This window comes from Macrotis lagotis, chromosome 2 (genome assembly GCF_037893015.1).
Source record: "Macrotis lagotis isolate mMagLag1 chromosome 2, bilby.v1.9.chrom.fasta, whole genome shotgun sequence".
Lineage (NCBI taxonomy): Eukaryota > Metazoa > Chordata > Mammalia > Peramelemorphia > Peramelidae > Macrotis > Macrotis lagotis.
The window spans coordinates 156806531-156818796 of NC_133659.1; the positions used below are offsets into that span (position 1 = coordinate 156806531).

The 12266-nt window shown below is 38.2% G+C and overlaps 1 protein-coding gene across 2 annotated transcripts in view; it reads right to left on the bottom strand.

Moving 5' to 3' along the window:
- The window catches only part of FSAF1 (40S small subunit processome assembly factor 1), a 40807-nt gene that overhangs the window by 13523 nt on the left and 15018 nt on the right, over positions 1 to 12266 (bottom strand). The gene's annotated exons all lie outside the window — the stretch shown is intronic.

Below are 12266 nucleotides of genomic sequence, written 5' to 3' on the forward strand. Positions count from 1 at the left end.
GCCCAGGTAACTCACATTTCTCCTTCCCTCTCCCCCCTAATATATTGTCCTTTCCAACTAGAATGGAAGTGCCTCAAGAGCAAAGGTTGCCTTTCTTTTAGCTTTGCACAGCTAGTGTAGCATAGAACCTGGCCTTTATTAAACATTTACTGGATGCTTGTTACCTACCTAGAGATTTATATTACTAACAGGTTTAAAATGGTGGAAAGTCATTCCTTAATGATTTCATCGTGAGTCTAATCTCCTATGTTAATAAAGGCAGATAATAAGAGATCTCTAAAATCCAATGGAACATTTACCTTCTATATGCTGTAAAACTGTTATGATAGTAATAATTAATTCAAATGACTTCAGATTAATAATCACTGATCAACAACTCCAGCAGCTGAAAGTTGCTTAATGGCTCAAAGTATTTCCAATGTGCTAAGTGGTGATGTAAGTTCTCCAATGCATCTGGAGTATTATGAGTAGGGAGCATTATGAGAAGAAAAACCTAAAGGTCAAATACCTCATGGAAAGGCCCTACCTTTAAATCCAAGGATGCCTAATATCATTAAGTAATTCCTATTTGACCTAGAGAAAGTATTCTTCCATCAGTTAAGGGAATTGGAGTAGAAGAACTTTAAGTTCCCCTTGCAATTGCTTATAAACTTTGTGCAAACTCTTTGGTTACAAATACAGTAAGCCCTGGTATGTGGTTTTGTGTGTGTGTGTGTGTGTGTGTGTGTGTGTGTGTGTGACAGAGAGAGACAGAAAGAGACAGAGAAAGAGAAAGAATCTTGTCAGTCAATAGACATTTATTAGACATCTGCTATGTACCTGTGCTAAGTGCTGGAAACAAATATAAAAAAGATAGGCGGTCCTGCCTTCAAGTACTTACAATCTGTGAGGGGAAGACCACATAAAGGGAAGCTGAAAAGGGGTAAGGAGAAGGTCCCAGCAGTGGAGGCAGGATGAAGAAGTCAGGATCCAGATGAATAATGAAGGATGGTTGGCATCCTGGGGAGTTCTTAGCTCTACTCTTCAGACCAAATTGTTGAGACAGAAGTTTCTAGTGAGGGGGTGAGTACCAGGGTGATGTGCTCTCAAGATGATCAGGTTCCTGGGAGCATAATAGTAGAGTCCACAGGAGCATAGTAGGAGGTGGGGTAGGAAATCACATGGTAGGCACTCAGTAAACATCTATTGGTTGACTGATAATATTCAATCCTCCTGTCTACTTCCCTATTAAACTTTTTTTTTTGGAACTTCTTGTTTTTCAAGAATCCATGTTTGTTTTAACTGGCTGTGTGTAAACAATACAAAAGTATGACTATAAAGTCCCTTCTGCCTTGCATGGCTATAATTTAGGTTAGTATTCAAAGTACTATTCAGCTACCTGTTTTATGGGTTAAACCGGTTTTTGTGTGTTGCCCTAGAAATGTAAACATCATTTAAAATATTTGGTCTAGGCCTCTAAATATTACTGAGCAAGAATAGGAAAGGAGTGCTTCTACTGTTCAGCTGTGTTACGGTGTCTTTTCAAAATTGATCATGAGTTAGGGCACAAAAACCTCACAAAAATGCAGAAAATTAGAAATATTAAATGCATCTTTTATGGATCATAACAGAATAAAATTATATTTAATAAGAGTCTTTGAAGCAACGATTGAAAATTTTAGAGACTTGGAAACTTAATTTTAAAGAATAGTTGGGTTGATCATAGTCATCAAACAACTGGGGCAGCTAGATGGGCAAAGTGGATGGAGTACCAGTCCAGGAGTCAGGAGGAACTGAGTTCAAATATGGTCACAGACACTTATTAATTACTTAGCTGTATGACTTTGGGCAAGTCACTTAACCCCACTGCCTTGCCAAAAAAACCCAAACCCAATCAATTATTTCATTAAAGATAATGATAGAAGGCAGCTAGGTGGTTCAATACATACATACAGCACAGTTCAAATTTGGCCTCAGACACTTAACAATTACCTAGCTGGGTGGCCTTGGGCAAGCCACTTAACCCCATTGCCTTGCAAAAAGCCTAAAAAAAAAAAAAACCCTAAAGATAATGATAACATTGAGACAGCACATCAACATTTTTAGGATGCAACCAAAGCAGTTTCTTTTGGAAACATTTGTATCTCTAAATACCCTCACTGAGAGACAAGGGGATGGGGTAGGGGCCCCCTGGAAAGGGGCACAGAGATACTGAGAAAGCACAGATCAAGTCACTAATTAAACAAAACAGAAATTCTGAAAATCAAAGCACAAAATTAGGAGCAAAAATATACACTGAAAATAGTTGATTTTATCAAACCAAACCAATTGAACAGAATATTATTCCCAGAGGAAAATATATTCCAAATGCAACAAAAAACCACAGTATTCCAATCAACACTGAGACCAAGTCTGACTTCATAAGGATGTCAAGGAAACATGTCATCACCTCCCCTCAAGCAAGTGGCTTAAATTCTCTGGGAATCAATTTCCTCATCTGTGAAATGAGGTGATTTGATGAGATGACGTCTAATTCCCCTCCCAGTTCTGAAGCTATGGGAATAGTTGAAGATATAGTTAATGATTAGGTTTGCTCAGTCTATTCAGATTTTTTGTAACAAGGGAGAATTCTACTGGTGTGCCAAAGCAAATAACTTTTAAGTTACATAATGAACCTTTGGAATCCATCCATTTTTAGGTTAAGAACAGTTTTTATTATAATCAGAAGTGAACTGATGGGGAGTAGGTGAGAGATCATACCTGAAGTTTGAAAAATTGGTAGGTAATTATTCTAAAGCTAGCATGATGTGGGTAATTATCCTAAAGCTAGTATGATGTGGGTCTGGGAGGACTTTTTATGTGAAACACAGTTTCATGGATGGGGACCTAGCTTTGATGCTATGAGGACCTGGTTTCAAGTCTTACATCATCAAAAGCTGGGGTTTAAGAAACCTGAGTCTGGAGCCAGCATATTGTGCCTAGATTAGAAGAGAAACTGGGGTGGGGTAAGGAGAGTGGGGAGGTGGGGAGAGAGGGACAGAAAGAGAGAGAGAGAGAGAGAGAACACTGTTGGTGGAGCTGTGAACTCATCCAACCCTTCTGGAGAGCTATGGAGAACTATGCCCAATGGGCAACAAAAATGTGCATACCCTTTGACCCAGCAATACCACTACTGGGTCTATACCCTGAAGAGATGAGGAAAAAAGGGTAAAAACATTACTTGTACAAAAATATTTATAGCAGCCCTGTTTGTGGTGGCAAAGAATTGGAAATCAAGTAAATGTCCTTCAATTGGGGAATGGCTTAGCAAACTGTGGTATATATATGTCATGGAACACTATTGTTCTATTAGAAACCAGGAGGGACGGGATTTCAGGGAAGCCTGGAGGGATTTGCATGAACTGATGCTGAGTGAGATGAGCAGAACCAGAAAAACACTGTACATCCTAACAGCAACATGGGAGTGATGTTCAACCTTGAAGGACTTGCTCATTCCATCAGTGCCACAATCAGGAACAATATTGGACTGTCTGCAAAGGAGAGTGGCATCTGTATCCAGATAAGGAGCTGTGGAGTTTGAATAAAGTACAAGGACTATTCCCTTTAATTTAGAAAAAAAAACCAGATATCTTATTGTCTGATCTTGTACCTCTGAGACTTCTCTTCTTTAAGGATATGATTTCTCTCTCATCACACCCAATTTGGATCAAGGTACAACATGGAAACAAAGTAAAGACTGACAGAGTGCTCTCCGTGGGGGGGTGGGGGAGGGAAGCAAGATTGGGGGGAAAATTGTAAAACTCAAATAATATATTTAATAAAAATAAATTAGAGAGAGAGAGAGAGAGAGAGACAGAGACAGAGACAGAGACAGAAAGAAATACAAGCCTAGTCAGAAGGGCCAGAAACCTTGCTTAATGTGTCAGGGCAGGAAAGTGAGTGTTTTTAAGTTAGAATATTTTGGTTGAATATATGTTATTCTACCCTTCCTCAATTAGATTATGAGACTCCTAGAACAGTGAGCAAGGCTTATTTTTTAACATATTAACATAAACAACTAAGATGGTATTATACATCCTCATTAACCCCAAATCACTTTCCTTCTGCTCTTAAAATAGTTTCTAATCAATCATGAAAAAGGGTAAAAATTACACATGTACAAAAATATTCGTAGCAGCTCTTTTTGTTGTGGCAAAGAATAGGTAATTGAGAGGGTACCCCTCAATTGGGGCATGGCTAAACAAATTGTGATATATGTATGTGATGGTACACTATTATTCTATAACAAATCATGAGGGATGGTTTTTCAGAAAAGCCTGGAAAGACTTGCATGAATTGGTGTTGAATGAAATAAACAGAACCAGAAGATAACATGGGGTCCTGATCAACCATGATGGACCTGTTAATTTCAGCAGTACAATAATCAAAGACAATTATAAAAGACTTGTGATGGAAAATACTATCCAAATCCAGAGAAGGAATTATGGAGTTTGAATGAAGACCAAAGCTTATTATCTTCAATTTTTAAAAGTTGTCTAATGTATTATCTTTTTTCTCTCTGTTTTATTTCTTCTTTCTGGATCTGACTTTTCTCTCTGACAACATGTTCAATATTAATCTAAGTTTAGTATGGTCATAAATAAAGAGCCTATGTCAGACTGCTTTCTGTTGGGAAAGGGAGAAAAACTGTAAAACTCAAAACTTTATAAAAAATGATGGGGGAGCGGAGCCAAGATAGCAGCCTGAAGGCAGCATTTCCCAGAAACTCCTTCCCCCCAAAACTCCAAAAGCTGTCAAATTGTGACTGTAGCCAAAATTTTGAGCAGAAGAACCCACAGAAAGTCCAAGATAACTTAGAAGTTCTGCAGGAAAGGTATTTCACCAGGGCCAAGAGTTGGAAAATAGCCAGGACCACAGTGCAGCCCAGCCCAGTCATCCCGGGGAACAGCTTGAAGGGGCGGTGAGAGGACTCTGCTACACTAGAATGAGTGTGGAGTAAGGAACACCAGCCACAGAACCTGCAGCAAGTATCAGGGGGAAACCAGCCTGTACCTCCAGAGTGCAGCCCTTACTTACAGTAAGGGGGTCGGGGAGACTGCAGAAATCTCTCTGCTCTCCCCAGGGCAGGACTCTGCTGTTTGCTCACACTCAGATCCAGGTTGCAGCTTGGCTTTCCATACTAAGACAGCAGAGCAGGGACCCTCCTCATAGCTCCAGCCAGGACAAAGGGGAGCTCCTATGGTCATCTACATATCAAAACACAGGCAAGAGAGCATAACACCCTGGAGGAATAAAGGTCCCAGTGGGGGAATCCCATTAAAAAAACAAACAAACCCAAAGCTTTAGAAGTGCTGCAAATTAGTCTTGGGCTGAGGAAATGAGTAAACAACAGAAAAAGAAGAATCTGACCATAGAAAATTACTTTGGTTCCATGGAAGATCAAAACACATACTCAGATGACTACAAAATCAAAGCTTCTGTATCCAAAACCTCCAGGAGAAATAGAAAATGGGCTCAGACTATGGATAAGCTCAAAAAAGACTTTGAAAAGCAATTAAGGGAGGTGGAAGAAAAATTGGGAGGAGAAATGAGAGCTATGCAGAAAAATCATGAAAACCAAATCAGCAGTTTGGTGAAAGAAATAAAAAAAATGCTGAAGAAAATAATATGTTTAAAAACCAGTTTAGGCAAAATGGAAAAAGCAAAACAAAAGGCAAATGAGGAGAATACCTTAAAAAGCAGAATTGGCCAAATGGAAAAGGAGATGAAAAAGCTCTCTGAAGAAAATAACTCCTTCAAATGCAGAATGGAACTAAAGGAAGCCAATGACAATGTGAAATATCTCATTGGAAAAACAACCGACCTCAAAAACAGATCCAGAAGAAATAATTTTTAAATTATTGAGCTACCTGAAAGTCATGACTAGGAAAAGAGCCTAGACTTCAATTTTCAAGAAATAATAGAACAACATTGCCCTGTGATCCTAGAAGCAGAGAGGATAAAATATAAATTGAGGCAATTCACCAGTCACCTCCTGAAAGAGATCCCAAAAGAAAAACTTCTAGGAATGTTATAGCCAAATTCCAAAACTCTCAAGTCAAAGATAAAATAGTAAAAGCTGCCAGAAACAAACAATTCAACTACCATGGCTCTATAAATCAGGATTACACAAAATCTAGCAGAATATACATTAAGGGCTCTCTTAGAGATTGGAATATGATATTCCAGAAGGCAAAAGATCTTGGTTTACAACCAAGGATTAACTACCCAGATGAACTTAGGGGACTTTCAAGCTTTCCTACTGAAACAACCAGAGCTTAAAAGAAAGTTTGATTTTCAAGTACAGGACTCTGGTGAACTATAGAGGGAGTGGATGAGAAAGACTAACTATGAGGAACTTAATGATGTTGAATTGTTTGTATTCCTTCATGGGAAGAAGTTACTGATAATTCATATGAACTTTCTCATTTATAAGAGCTGTCAGAAGGAGCATATATAGACAGGACACAGGAAGGAGTGGAATACAATGGTATAATATAGTAAAAAGATGGAGTCAATGGGTGATAAAGGAAAGTACTGGGAGGAAGAGAAAGGAGAGGAAGAATGGGCTAAGAGGAGAGGAAGAATGGGCTAAGATATTTCACAGAAGAGTCAAGAAAAAGCTTTTTCAATGAAGTAGAATGGGGGAAGGTGAGGAGGGAGTGAGTGAGCCTTCATTCTCAGAAATGGTTCAGAGATGAAATAACATACACACTGAATAGGGTATAGAAATCTATCTTACCCTAGAAAAAAATAAAGGAATGGGATAAGAGGGAATGGGGGGGGAGGAATAGGTGATAGAAGAGAGGGAAAATTGTGGGAGAGGGTATTCAGATACAACACACTTTTGCTCAGGGACAGGATGGAAGGAGAGAGAGAATAGAATAAATGAGAGTGGGGAGAAATAGAGTCAAGGGAAATACAGCCTGTAATAACATCTGTGGGAAAAATATTGAAGCAACTTCCCTGGTAGACTTATGATAAAGAAGGCAACTCATTTCAGAGATAGAGCCACTGGAATCTGAACACAGACTGAAGTACATCTTCCCCCCCCCCCCTTTCACTATTCTTTAGATTTCTCATCTTCTTGGGGGGAGGGGTTATATTTACTGTTATAACAAAACTATTGTAATAATATAAAATAAACCCCCAAAAATGACTGGTTAAAAATTATCATATTTTTTTTATTTCTTTCACCAAGCTGATTTGGTTTTCATGATTTTTCTGCATCATTCTCATTTTCCTCCACCTCCCTTAATTGTTTTTCAACAAATAAATAAATGTGAAAAATATAAAAATTTTTTTAAAAATAGTATCAAATCTAAAAATTAGCTTTGTTTGTTCATGTTGCTTTTTAAGTTATATATTCCAGTTTCCTAACTGAATAAGTTCAGATTTATAAAGATACATATACAAAAAAGGAAAGAGATGCAAATAAAGAAAGATAAATGAATGGAAATTCCTGTCACAGTGTCAGGTAAGTTAACTCACTTCAATTCAATATTACACCTAATAAATGAATAGGTTAAACAAAGCTCAGGAATAAACCAGTCAAATATTCATAAAATGCCTACTATGTGCTGGGCACAACAATGAGACAATTCCTGCCAACTAGGTGGGAAACATGTTTACAGCTAAGAAAATTAAAGGTAAGAGAGGAGGAAAAATGTCTAATCAGCCTGGAAAATCATATGGAAGCCAGACTGTGAAGGGGCTGAAAGGCCAGGAAGAGGGGTCTAGGTTTTATGCTAAGGCAACAGGAAGCCCCTGAGATCCTCAAGGAGAGTGACAAGGTCAGACCAGTAGCTTATGAACATCAGGATGGAAGCTGCATGGAGGATGCACTAGAGATGGAAAAGAGACAGTGGGAAAGGAGAGAAGACAAATTTGATATATATTATGCAAATAACGTCAGACTTTAGGGCATGGAAAGAATTATACAAATTGCTGTTGAGCAAAGGAAGAACCAAGAGAACAACACTGTGAGATAATCAAGTATCATGAATCAGCTCCTCTCAGCAGTTCAGAGATCTAGGATAATGGAGTACCTATTATGGACAATGCCATACATATCCAAAGGGAAACAAACAAAAAATAAATAAATAAAACCTTAGAATCTAAATGGTTACTATGTTCACTTTTTTAAAAAATTCTTGTTTTTCCTTCCTATCCATCCCATGATTTTCTTTCTTTTCCCTTGGTCCTACTTCCTTATATACAAAACAACTAATATGTAAACATGTTAAACACAAACGTACATGTACAACTTTTACCAGACTGTTGGTTGCTGAAGGAAACAGAGTGGGAAGGAAGGGAACAACTTGGAAATATGCAAGCGGATGAATGCTTTTTTGTTGTCATTGTTGTTTTTAGTTTATTGCAAGGCAAATGGGGTTAAGTGAAATAATTATTAGATAATTATTGTCTTAGGTCGGATTTGAACTCAGGTACTCCTGACTCCAGGGCCTGTGCTCTAAGCACTGCACCACCTAGCCACCCCTAAGTGGATGAATGTTGAAAAACTTTCATAATAACATGTAATTGGAAAAATAAAATATCAATAAACTTACTCTTTATTGAAGGGAGGGAGGTTAGACTAAAAAAATCAAGGATGACTCCTATGTACAAATCTGAGTGATTTAAAGGTAGTACCACGATAGGGAAAGGGCAGGAGTAAGGTACTGAGATGAAAATAATGAGTTTGGTTTTCAGTACATTGTATTCAAGATACTCATAGGTCATACAAGCTACCAAACTGGCCCAGTTGGAGATAGGGAATTGACTGCCTGAGACTCCAGAGTGATGAGGGTTGTACAGAGATGCTAGCTGAATTCATGAGAGTTAATGAGATGACCAAGATGGGATTTCTATAAAGGAGAGAGCACTGGGGATTCCTCCATAAGGGGCAGGATAACAATCCTGCAGAGGAGAATGAAGAGTGGCCAGTCAGGTAGGAAAATCAAGAGATCAGTGTTGTGATAATCCAGGAAGAAAAGAGTAGCTGACAGTATCAACCACTAAAAGAAGATCAATAAAGATTTTTACTAGGGTGGCTAGGTGGCGCAGTAGATAGAGCACTGGCCCTGGAGTCAGGAGTACCTGAGTTCAAATCCAGCCTCAGACACTTCATAATTACCTAGCTGTGTGTCCTTGGGCAAAACACTTAACCCCAATGCCTTGCAAAAACTAAAAAAGACTTTTACTAAGGAAAAAGTCATGGGATTTTAGATATAAAGAGATCAGTGATGATCTTGGAGAGAACCAGTGGGGACAATGATAGGGACAGAAGTCAGAGACTGAAAAATGGATGCAAGGAATGCATAAAATCCTTTTAAAAAGAAGTTGGCTGTGAAAGAGTAGAGAAAGCAGACAGCATCAAAAATAGTAAAGTGACTTTTTAAAAAATAATAGATTAAACATACTTGTAGGCATCAGGAAAGAAATCAGAAAATGAGAGATGGAAAATTAAATAAAGGAACAAGAATGACAAAATTAATGGGTCATAGAAGCAGGATCCTTGAGGAAAAGGGGATGAGATCAAGAAGACAAAGTAAGGGATTGACACTGGTAAGAAGAGCCACCTCTTGTTCCAGGACTGGAGCAAAAGAGAAGAAAATGGAGCATGATGTTGAGAATTACTCAAGACTCTGAATTTCTGTGGTTTAGCTAAGACATATTTATTGCTTGCATACAGAAGGGGAAAATTGAAACCAACTTTTAAGCACATCCTCAGAGTCATGTTTCTTCCAAGTGAAGTGTGCCTGATCAATTTACAATCAGGTTGAGAAGCCAAAGAATAAATTGAGGGAAGTGAAGTTTATGAGGACAAAGGGGATTTGTACAATGCTGTGAGAAGGAAGTACAATGTTAGAAGCCTAATAAACGTTTGGTTAGAAGGACAGTGACTGAATTGTGATTGGAACATTATAGAAATAAGAATCAGCAACTGAGCTCAGGCTTCTCATAGAAGCTGGAGGCAAAAATTCTTTTTCCATAGGGAACATTTTCTTACAGTTTCTTCATGTTAACAATACTTAATACGGCCTCAAACACTTAATAATTACCTAGTTGTGTGACCTTGGGCAAGTCACTTAACCCCATTTGCCCTGCAAAAAACCCCTAAAAACTAAAACAAAATTATGATATCTCAATTGAGATACATAATATAAATTTGTAGTGAATCCTGATAACACAACTATATGATTCGTTCCAATGACATTTAACAGAGTTTGTAGATAAGTGGAGTATGCAAATGGTAGAAATGATCTACAATTGAAATCTGGAACAAGATGAGCAGTAGCAAGAGGATAAGGGTGAAACGGATTTATGGGAAGAGAATAAGTGTAAAGGTGAATTGGTAAAACCATAGTGTAGATTTTGAAGTGATGAAAATGAGGCCAGAGTAGTGGCAATAACGTGGAACAGCAGGGAGAGATGGACTGACTGGAGGTTACAGCAAAATCAAAAGAGAGGTGAGAGAGGTGAGACCAAAGGAGAGGTAGAAGGTAAAGAGAGGAATTTTGAAATTATGGATGGGAAAAATGGGACACAGAAAAAAAAATCCTTAAGTGATGAAATGGCAAGAGCAAGGACAGGACCATTCCCATGTGTGGTTAGAGCAGAATGGAAGTGCAGATGATGGGATTTGATGAGGTTGATGAACAGAAAGTTATTGTGTTGGAGAAAATATCAATATGTAAATTCAAGCCCCCAAGAATAAGGGAAAGGATGGAGGTGAACTTGAAAGTCTATGAAAAAAATCAATCATCATAGATTTTTTTTTTAAAGGGGGGATGGAGAGGGGAATTCAAGTCATGATTGGTATAAAAGAAACAAAAAGGGATTGATCCACTGTCTTACTTGGGGCAAATGAAATGCTGATGACTAAAGATCACATTTACCTGGTTATTTTACACTTAAAGCATTAAGTGTCAGTATTTTAATCTGTTCTTTCCAAAATGCCTTGGTGCAGATGACAGAAAGAAAACAGAACTACAAATGACAATTCTGCTGCCATCTGCTTTATTGAAGAAAATGATCTTAAAGTTGTAGAAGGCAGAGAAAATATAGTTAATAGGTAAATGAAATGTAAGAGGCAATTTGATGGCTGGAACAAGGAAGACCTAAATTTAAAATTGACCTGGGACATTTACTTATTGTGTCTTGGGCAAGGTATTTAACTTCTGAATGCCTCTAAAGAGGGAAATGGCAAACCACTCCAGTATCTTTGCCAAGAAAACTCTACAGACAGAAGTGGCATGTTATTATGGGGTCACAAAAAGACAAACATGCTTGAACAACAACTGAAATGTAAGATAGTTGAAGAAAGAATAAGAGAATATCTTAGCTGTCTTAACTGACTTTAAGTCTGAACTATTCACCAAGGGCTGTGGAAAAAAATCACCTGTATTCCAGAGAGAAACTGAACTTTTAAGTCCTGCTCTTAACAATGACCAATTGTGTGCCACTGAGCAAGAAGCTTAAATAATCTGTTTCTTCATCTATAAAAATGGCCTGATGACATTTGTACTAACTACTGCACAAGGCTGCCTTCATCAGTCTTTAGGGGGTTTTTTTGGCAAGGCAACTGGGTTAAGTCGCTTGCCCAAGGCCACACAGCTAGGTAATTAAGTACCTGAGGCCAGATTTGAACTCAGGTACTCCTGACTCCAGGGCTGGTGCTCTATCCATTGCGGCACCTAGCCACCCCAGTAAAAATCTTTATTGATCTTCTTTTAGTGGTTGATACTGTCAGCTACTCTCTTCTTCCTGGATTATCACAACACTGATCGATCTCTTGATTTTCCTGCCTGGCTGGCCACTCTTTATTCTCCTCTGCAGGATTGTTATCCTGCCCCTTACGGAGGAATCCCCAGTGCTCTCTCCTTTATAGAAATCCCATCTTGGTCATCTCATTAACTCCCATGAATTCAGCTAGCATCTCTAGTTTTCTAATTCCTAGTTTTCATTGCCATTTCTGTCTGTCTGTCTGTCTGTCTCTCTCCCCCCTCCCCCTCTTCTGGTGTACTTATTATAAAGATACGTATTACTACTGTATATAATTAGAAAACAAATAAAATGTTAAAATTAAAAAAAATCTACTCCTGTCTCTGGGTTTTTTTCTACCAAGTCTTAGAAGCTTCCTTAACTTTTGCATCACCCAATCTCACACTGGAAGTACTTTTTCCCTCCTGAAACCTCTTCCTGATTATCTGGTTTCTTCCACTATCTCCATTTTAAAGAAAATA